Source organism: Gastrolobium bilobum, unplaced genomic scaffold (genome assembly GCF_033153095.1).
Source record: "Gastrolobium bilobum isolate Gb01-03AN ecotype WA unplaced genomic scaffold, APGP_CSIRO_Gbil_v1 utg87203, whole genome shotgun sequence".
NCBI lineage: Eukaryota > Viridiplantae > Streptophyta > Magnoliopsida > Fabales > Fabaceae > Gastrolobium > Gastrolobium bilobum.
In genome coordinates, this window is record NW_026896604.1 from 1 (window position 1) to 9,723 (window position 9,723).

General features: G+C 35.9%; 1 long non-coding RNA gene and 1 pseudogene across 1 annotated transcript; both read left to right on the forward strand.

Moving 5' to 3' along the window:
* The first annotated feature begins 8 nt into the window (after window positions 1-8).
* On the forward strand, window positions 9-3,205 carry LOC133300862 (sugar transport protein MST4-like; annotated as a pseudogene).
* A 4,553-nt stretch (window positions 3,206-7,758) lies between these two features.
* Window positions 7,759-9,723, forward strand: LOC133300861 (uncharacterized). The gene is made up of 3 exons (XR_009750108.1): window positions 7,759-7,893; window positions 8,351-8,474; window positions 9,203-9,723. It is a non-coding gene; the product is annotated as an uncharacterized LOC133300861 (long non-coding RNA).

Below are 9,723 nucleotides of genomic sequence, written 5' to 3' on the forward strand. Positions count from 1 at the left end.
TCAAGAAGATTCGTGGTGTAGAAAATGTTGACCCCGAATTTGATGATATTGTTAAAGCTAGTAAAGTGGCTAAAGAGGTCAAGAACCCCTTCACCAACCTCTTAATGCGCCACAACCGTCCTCCTTTGATCATTGCCATCTTGTTGCAGGTCACTACTGGTTATTTTTCATATTTGTCATTAATATTAATCATAAATCGAACAATATTATTTTGACTCATACATAAGCTTAAATTGTCAAGTGATGGGCGGACATATATAAGAATTTGTTAATTATTAGTGTTTTGATTAATTTTGTTATTTTGAATTTTCTATTGGTACAGGTCTTCCAACAAATGACTGGCATCAATGCGATCATGTTCTATGCTCCAGTGTTGTTCAACACATTGGGATTTCAGCATGATGCTTCACTGTACTCAGCCGTGATCACAGGAGCTGTGAATGTTCTCTCCACATTGGTTTCTGTGTTCTTAGTTGACAAAGCAGGGAGAAGGGTGCTCCTGTTGGAAGCTGGTGTTCAAATGTTTGTGTCTCAAATGGTGATTGGAATAATACTTGGTGTCCATGTTGTGCCACCTCAAGTTCGGGATCTTCTTATTCTTCTCGGCTTGGGTGCTTGCCATGTCATTATTCACTATCTTCCTAATTCCAGAGACAAAGAATATCCCGATTGAAGAGATGACTGAGAAAGTATGGAGACAACACTGGTTCTGGAAGAGATTTATGGAAGATTAAATTCGATCGAGGCCATATACACATACACGTGGAAATACATTACTTCGAATATTACTTCGTTGATACTTGCAGCCACATAATCGACCCCACATCCTACAAAAGTTCAAGTTTAATTCTATAGGATAAAACAATAAAAAGAATGTGTGTTTTTATTGTTTTATTATCTTAAAAATTTTGTATACATAACATGGGGAAAGTTATATTTATAAAAAATTTGTTTACAAATTACACTATGTATTATGGATAGTATATATCAGCATACAGTGTAATTCAACCGGTATTGTTCAACGCAATCTTCTTGTAATTTAATTTGCAGTAACACTTAATGATATTTGATTGGCAGAATAGGAAACATAAGAGGCAACAACAACTGGAAAATTGGCGCACAAAAATTTGTCACAAGATTGCATATGAGCCAAATTTTCCCAAAGATATTGACACGTATTTATGAAATGACAATGGTTACTTTTCTGGTATGCTGAACTGTGAGATGATGTAATCGTAGGAAATTAGGACTAAAATATTTTTGTTTTTATTTATTATTAATTAGTGGATAGGACTAATGATTCATTGTTGAGTCATCTTTATCTATTTATATTCATTCTTTCTTATATAAATGTCTCTGTCAGTGAAAATTATTTGTATCAATTCAAAAAAAAAAATTCTTTTATATTTCAATATGGTATCAAGAGCAAGTTTGTTCCTACCTTAGATTAGCCATCTTCAAGGCTAAAACACCATCCAAAGCAGTGTTATGAAACTCGGCGCGCCCAGCTGGGTCCACCCACAACTCGGCGAACCGGTCATCGTACTGATTCGAGTCAAGCATCAGACCGATTAAAGTCAAGCATCGAACCTGGTCAAACTCGAACAAAACCTGCCAAAACCGGTCAAAATTGGTGACCCAGTGACCCGGTTGGGTCATGTGTTTTTATAAAATAAAAAAAAACGTAAAAACCAAAATTATTTCATCTTGTCAGAAAAAATGTAGAACTCATTTAAAAATTTTTGTAATTTTATTTGCTAGTAGTATACTCTTCTACAATAAACTTAAATTTCAGCTTTCAATACTGAAGCAATTTGCAGAACAATAAATTAAGAGAATGTGACTATGTCTTTTAATGTAGATGAATTTGAAAAATATGAGTTCATAACATCTGACCTTTTGAATGTCATTGAAAGGTATGCTTATGAGGATTCTGAGTTGCAATTTAAATTGACATATTAATAGCGTGCATTTTCATTTATTTGTGCTTTATGAACTTGTAAAAGTGTGAGCGCGAAATTTTTAAGCTTATTTAGTGAATCTTGTTTAAATCATTTTAGATATGGAGGATATAATTAAATATATATGTTCATATTTATATATATTATATATATATTTATATATATCCGGATCAACCGGTCCGACCAGTGACCTAGTAGCCCAACCAGGTCGATGCTCGAATCGAGTTTAATAACACTGATCCAAACACCACCCAACTTCTGCCCAAACTCAGAAACCATATCTACAAACCTCCAATCGAGAAGGTGGATTGACCATTCAACTCAGAAAGTTCTAACAAGTCGAATGCCATCGGACCCATCACCGTCAGCCACAACACGCGTCTATTCATCGGAAATTATAGCTCACACGCCACCTCCCCGATACTTTTTCTCTCCACGACCTGCCTAGAACCACTCGCGGCTCTCTCCTCTACCTGTTTCAGAGGTCAGATCTCCAAAAGGAACAACTTGACTTTTTGGGTCAAAGGTCAAATCCTCTCTCTTCTTTCATGACATCCTTAGATCATTTTTTCGCTTCCTCGACTGTCTCTAAGCATCAGTCCTCTGGAGAACCCTTAGTCATGCGGATCACTAGTCACCGGTTGAACAATAAGAATTTCCTGCAATAATTTCGATATGTTAAGTTCAACACATTGGGATTTCAGCATGATGCTTCACTATACTCAGCCGTGATCACAGGAGCTGTGAATGTTCTCTCCACATTGGTTTATGTGTTCTTAGTTGACAAAGCAGGGAGAAGGGTGCTCCTGTTGGAAGCTGGTGTTCAAATGTTTGTGTCTCAAATGGTGATTGGAATAATACTTGGGTTAAAGGTACAAGACTACTCAGATAGCTTGAGCAATGGAATTGCCATGCTGGTGGTGGTCATGGTTTGCACATTCGTGGCATCTTTTGCATGGTCTTGGGGCCCACTTGGGTGACTGATTCCCAGTGAGACATTCCCACTAGAGGCTAGGTCAGCCGGACAAAGTGTGGTCGTGGTCACCAACATGCTCTTCACCTTTATCATTGCACAAGCTTTCTTGTCCATGTTGTGCCACCTCAAGTTCGGGATCTTCTTATTCTTCTCGGCTTGGGTGCTTGCCATGTCATTATTCATTATCTTCCTAATTCCAGAGACAAAGAATATCTCAATTGAAGAGATGACTGAGAAAGTATGGAGACAACACTGGTTCTGGAAGTGAAGTTCTTCAAGAATTCTCCTTAGCCAAATGGCTTGGCATGCACAAGCTGTAGCAGCAACAAATTCAGCTTCTGAGCTTGACAAAGTGACAATTGGTTGCTTCTTCGATGCCCAAGAAATAGCACCTGTACCAATCATAAAAACATAACCTGATGTGCTCTTCCTGTCATCTTGATCTCCTGCATAATCACTGTCAGTAAATCCCACTAAATCAGATTTTACACCCTTCTTGTAAAATATCCTGAAAGTTCTTGTTCCTTGCAAGTAGCGAAGGATTCTCTTAGCAACCAACAAATGTATTTCTGTAGGATTTTCCATATACCTGCTAATTAAACTCACAGAATACATTATGTCTGGTCTTGTTGCAGTGAGATACATCAAACTTCCCACAATTTGTTTGTAGAAGGTGTTGTCAACCTTCTTTCCTCCATGATCTTTATGTAACTTCAAGCCACATTCAACTGGAGTGTGCACAGGATTACAATCCTTCATCTGAAACCTGTCTAGAATATCTTCCACATATTTATTTGAGAAATAAAAATTCCATCACTTGATTGTGCTACACTTATGCCAAGAAAGTAATGCATCATACCAAGATCAGTCATTTCAAACTCATTCATCATAGACTTTTTAAATTCTTCAAACATAACATCACAATTTCCAGTGAATATAAGATCATCTACATATAAGCAAACAATAAGCATTTTTCCTTCATCACCAATCTTAACAAAGAGTGTATGTTCATAAGGACACTTTATAAAACCAGCCTTAAGAAAATAAGACTCAATGCGACTATACCAAGCTCGAGGGGCTTGTTTTAGTCCATAAAGTGCCTTTTTCAATTTGTAAACTTTATGCTCATTTCCAACTTTCTCATAACCAGGGGGTTGTTCAATAAATATTTGTTCCTCTAAGTACCCATGCAAGAATGCCGATTTGACATCTAGCTGGTAAATAGGCCAAGAATTTTGTGCAGCCAATGCAACCACCAACCTGATTGTATCATGTCTCGCAACAGGAGAAAAAACTTCTGTATAATCAATCCCATATTGTTGCTTGTACCCCTTGACAACCAAGCGTTCTTTGTGCTTGTCAATTTCACCATTTTCCTTTAACTTTGTTTTAAACACCCACTTCACACCAATGATTTTGTGTCCATTTGGAAGATCAGTTAACTCCCAAGTATCATTCCTCTCAATTGCATCAATTTCAGCATCCATTGCTTTTCGCCATTTTTCTTCTTTGACAGCACTCTCAAAAGTCACATGATCACATTCTGAAAACAAAGCAAAGTGAGTAATTGGATCTTCAATTCCAGTTACCTCATAATCTTCCATCCAAGTAGGCCTTCTTCTAACACGACGAAGAGATTGAGTTTCTTCTTCGTTAACTCCAACTACTGTTGGTGAGGATTGACTAGCTGAAGAAGTTGCAATGGACGAATTTTCAGGCATACTAGATGCTGAAATTTGCTCTTGTTCAGAATCAATATCACAAAGAACTTCGGTAGGCTGCTGCATATTCCAATCCCAAGTGTTTTCTTCGTCAAAAACAACATCCCTGCTAACCACAATTTTTTTCGTCAGTGGATTAAATAATTTATATGCTTTAGATGTATCACTTACACCTAGAAAGACACATTTTTCAGCCTTGTCATCAAGTTTTTTTCTTTTCTGTTCCGGGACATGAGCATATGCAATGCATCCAAAAATTCTAAAGTGATCCACATTTGGTTTTCTCCCACTCCAAGCCTCTTCTGGCGTCATATTTCGAACTGCAAAGGTTGGACTTCTGTTCAAGACATGAATGCACCAGTTTACTGCTTCTGGCCAAAACGTCTTTGGAACTCTTCCTCTTACCAACAAGCTTCTAACCATGTTGAGGATGGTTCTATTCTTCCTCTCTGATACACCATTTTGTTGTGGTGTATACGCAGTTGTAAGCTCTTTTCGGATGCCATGTTCTTCACAAAAAGCTTCAAATTCTTTTGAGCAATATTCACCACCACGATCTGTGCGAAGTGTATCATCCTTCTTGTCTCATTCTCCACACGAGCTTTGAAATTTTTAAATGTAGAGAAAGCTTCTGACTTTCCTGTAAAAAATAAACCCACGTTTTTCTAGAAAAATCATCAATGAAGGTAATTAAATATTTTTTACCTCCATTAGAAATTGGATTTATTGGACCACAAATGTCTGAATGCACCAATTGCAAAATTCCCTTTGCTCTCCATGAGTTTCCTTTTGCAAATTCAGAACGATGTTGTTTGCTAACAACACATTCTTCACATACTAAGGAATGGGGAATTGTGATTTGAGGGAGGCCTGTCACCATATTTTTCTGTTGGAGCGTCTTCAACCCACCAAAGCTCAAATGGCCATAGCGAAAATGCCACAACCATGAAGGATCTTTCATTTCAGCCATTAAACTAGATTGGATTCCTTCAATCTTTAATGGAAACAATCTGTTTGAACTCATCTGAATAACAGCAATAGCACCTCTAACATAATCATATATTTCACAAACACCATTTTTAATAGTGATCACATAACCCTTTTCTTGTAATTGGCCAGCACTCAATAAATTACTTTTCAAATCAGGAACATACAATACATTAGATATTGTTTCCACAAAACCATTCTTGGTTTTTATTTTAATGTCACCTTTTCCCATTACTTTCACAGTAGAATGATCACCAAAACTCACAGTAGATTGAAAATTTTCATTCAGATGAGAGAAAGAAGACTTACTACCACTCATGTGGTTGCTACAGCCAGTATCCACATACCAAACATCTGGCTCAATTTGCTTTTCATCTTTAGCAACCATCAATAAGGTTTCACCTTCCTCCTTTTCTGCAAAGTTTGAACTTTCTTCTTTTTCTTTGCTATTTGGCAGCTTAGTATAACATTCAGATTGATAATGACCAAATTTATGACACCTGAAACATTCTACCTTGGATTTATCAGGGGCTCCTCCTCTGCCTCTGCCTTGAAATTGATCATTATTGGCTCTGAAATTAGTGGACCTTCCTCTACCTCTGCCTCTGTCTCTACCTCTGCCTCTACCTCTACCTCTACCCCTTCCTTGAAAATTGTTGGAACGAGTATCGGTAGAAGCCTTTAATGCTTGCTCATCTGTGTCTTCCTGTTTGAACTTCTGTTCATGCACCACCAATGAACTCTGCAATTCATCAAGTGACAAATCATCTATATCTTTAGATTCTTCTATAGCACAAACAACAAAGTTAAATTTTGCTGTTAATGATCGAAGAATTTTTTCTATGACAGTTATTTCTTCTATCCTGCCTCCATGAATTCGCATTTTATTGACAATGGTCATCACGCGAGAGAAATAATCTGCAATTGATTCTCCCGACTTCATTCGAAGTGTTTCGAATTCCGAGCGTAAAGCTTGAAGCTGCTGCCTCTTTGCTCTTGCAGAGCCTTGATACTTCTTTTTCATGGAGTCCCAAATATCCTTGGAAGTTTCTTTGGAAAGAATGGTTTCCAAGATAGAACGGTCAATGGCCTGGAAGAGATAATTCTTCGCCTTCAAATCCTTCAACTTTACTGCTTCATGAGCTGCTCGTTGTGCTGCTGTCAACTGAGCTCCTTCTGCTAGTGCTGGTTCAACAACACCATTGGTAACTACATCCCAATATTCCTTGGATCGAAGGAAATTCTCCATCAACATGCTCCAATGATCATAATGACCATCGAAACGTGGAATGGCTGCTTGCACAAAATTAGAATCTGTGGCCATGACTCTTCACTTTACTCTTTTTTTCACAACTCAATTCCCTCACGTGTTTAACTCTCAACCTTGCTCTGATACCACTGATAGAGAAAAATTAAGATGCAGAAATATAACTCACAATGTTTGAAGAGGGAATACACATTTCATAAACTGACTCAAACTTAATATAAATCAGAAACTAAAACTGAAAAACATAACATTAAGAGACACATTACACCCAAATAAACTCTAACTTAATGACTCATTATACTACCCAAAACTGACCCATTATGATACCGTTAAGAATCATCAAACAACTTTAGTGCAGCACATGGCCGTTACATCAAACTTAAAAGACCATTGAATTTTCTAACGGACAAAAAACAAAGAGACTCTAACAGAAACAACAGAACAAGGAACTTCATTCAAATAGCAATTTAAGCCCACTTGCAAGATTTCTTCTCTCAAGGTTTATGGAAGTTATCATTTGACCTCTGATTCATAATAATTATTTTATTGGTGAATTTTTTTCTTGCTTTAGGGACTGGTGGCTTGCTATTGGAACAAATAGCATCTCTCTATTTAAATCACACACTTCTTTGCATTATTCTGTCTTGAAATATGCTTGTGAGTAATGTAATTTTTTGTTTTTATAGATGGCAAGGCCAAACCTCGCGGGATCTAAATCTAGCTTGAACGGAGTTAGAATTTATTTTTTGTGCGTTTTTGTTTCTACAGAATCAACAATTATAAATTGAATTTTCATTCTTTGATATAAGCTGTATATAACTGGTTTAGTGCTAAGGAATGTTGTTTTTGTTGTTCTAAACTTACCATTAGCATATATTTGGTAGGTTATTGTCACCTGAAGATTTGATACCGATACTTCCTTACATCTACCCTGGAGAGCTAGTTTATGCTAAATATTTCACGTGCTATTTAATGAATGAGGTTAGTTACTTTTCATGAATTGTAAAAGTTTGTGTGTTGCGGGATTGGAATACAAATAGAAGGCAATGATTCAATGAAATGAGAATGGCGAAAAATAGGAATGTAGCCAAGCACATAACATATTTAAATATTCTCTCATCAAGTTTTTGTGATTAAGTAGCCGCGAATTCGATAATAGATTTATATATTGTCATCCTTTCAAGTTCAATAAACTCTTGTTTGAGAAGATGTGTTAGAGAAATATAATATTATTAATACAAGAATTACCTAATAAATTAAACTTTTGAATTGACAATGTAAATAATTATTTACATTGTCAATTTATATTTTCCGATTCTATTCTTCATTTATACCTCAACATGCCCATGAACTGCATAAATATACAGTAGTTTTTAATTACAAAAAGAAAAGAAAAGGTAGTTTTGAATATGTGAGATTGTTGGTTCTATTTGTGCAGGCTAATGATAATGAAGATGGAAAATTGTCACTCCAGGAGATGCTTGATCATGAATTTATTTTTTACAACACAGTTGATGCAGATGGGCATCAGGAAAGCGATGATGAACATGATGAGCTTTGATGTATGAATATATAAATAAATAGTGAACTAGTTCTTCCTGATTATGATTTTTTAAAATATAGAACTCAAACAAATCCTAAACGAAATAATTTTGCCCCTTTCCCAATCGGATGCATAATTAACATTTTAATTTGGTCTTTTTTATTACTAATAATAATGATAATAAAACTAAAATGTTAATTTGGTCTTTAGGCATGAATGGTTTATCTTATAACTTCATTTTATCATAGATAAGCTATTTTTTCAGAGGGCTGGGTCAGGATTAATTTTATTTTTCAATTTAATATCAGTATTATTATATTTCTTTTTCTTTTTAATTTTTTTTATAGTGAAAGTGACAGCAATGTTGTATAATTAGGGAGTTTGCTGAGTTACGTCAAAATTGTACCATAATAAATTGATTCCTATTTAATAATAATTGTATCTTTGCATTTCGAGAGGACGAGCCAACTTATTATCTTTTGTTTTCGCTGATTCAGAAAACTCTTCCTCTGCTTCTGAGTTTTTGTTTTTGTTTGTTTTTTGCGCCTTTTTTTCCCCTTCCCTCCCATTAGGTATCATGTTAATATCCGTGAGTTGGTCTTCTATTGCCTTATAGAAGGAATGTGTTTTAAAGTTTTTTTTTCCCTCTTCCCTAATGCTTGTCTACATTATGGTTTGGTTTCAACTTTGAGCGTGTAGTTAGAGCTTATTCTTGTTTCTTTTCTCACTTAATTTCCTCTTCTTCAGGTTATAAAAGGCATTGTTGATTACAAGGCTATGATTGTATGGATTCAGAGGTGGTCCTGCTGGCATCATGAAGTGCAAATTCGTTAAACTCACCTCTGACTATATTTATCCTTACAGATATCAGGTCCATTTTTTCTTTTTTACAAGTTTTTGAAACGTAATCGTGCTTGCTTAGCTGAATTTTCGGAATGGTTGTTTTGGATTTATTTGAAATGTGTCAGTTGCAGCGGGCCAACAGAGATACTTGTTGCTTGTGTGTGGAAGATGAACAACAAGGAGAAGAAGAGTGTGAGCAGGGACAAGAGCCTGAGAAGTTTCGTGGTGTAAGCTGTGGCATTAACTTGCTCTGGACAATGGATAGCTTCTCCTGTTGCCCTTAAAAAGACATTAGATTCTTTCTTTACGATATACCATTCATTTAGTAGGAGATAAAGTTACAATTTATACACACATAAAAATAAAAACACGTGATTCGTATTTTTTTTTCTCTGTATGTTCTCTTTACAGAGTTTTTATATGAC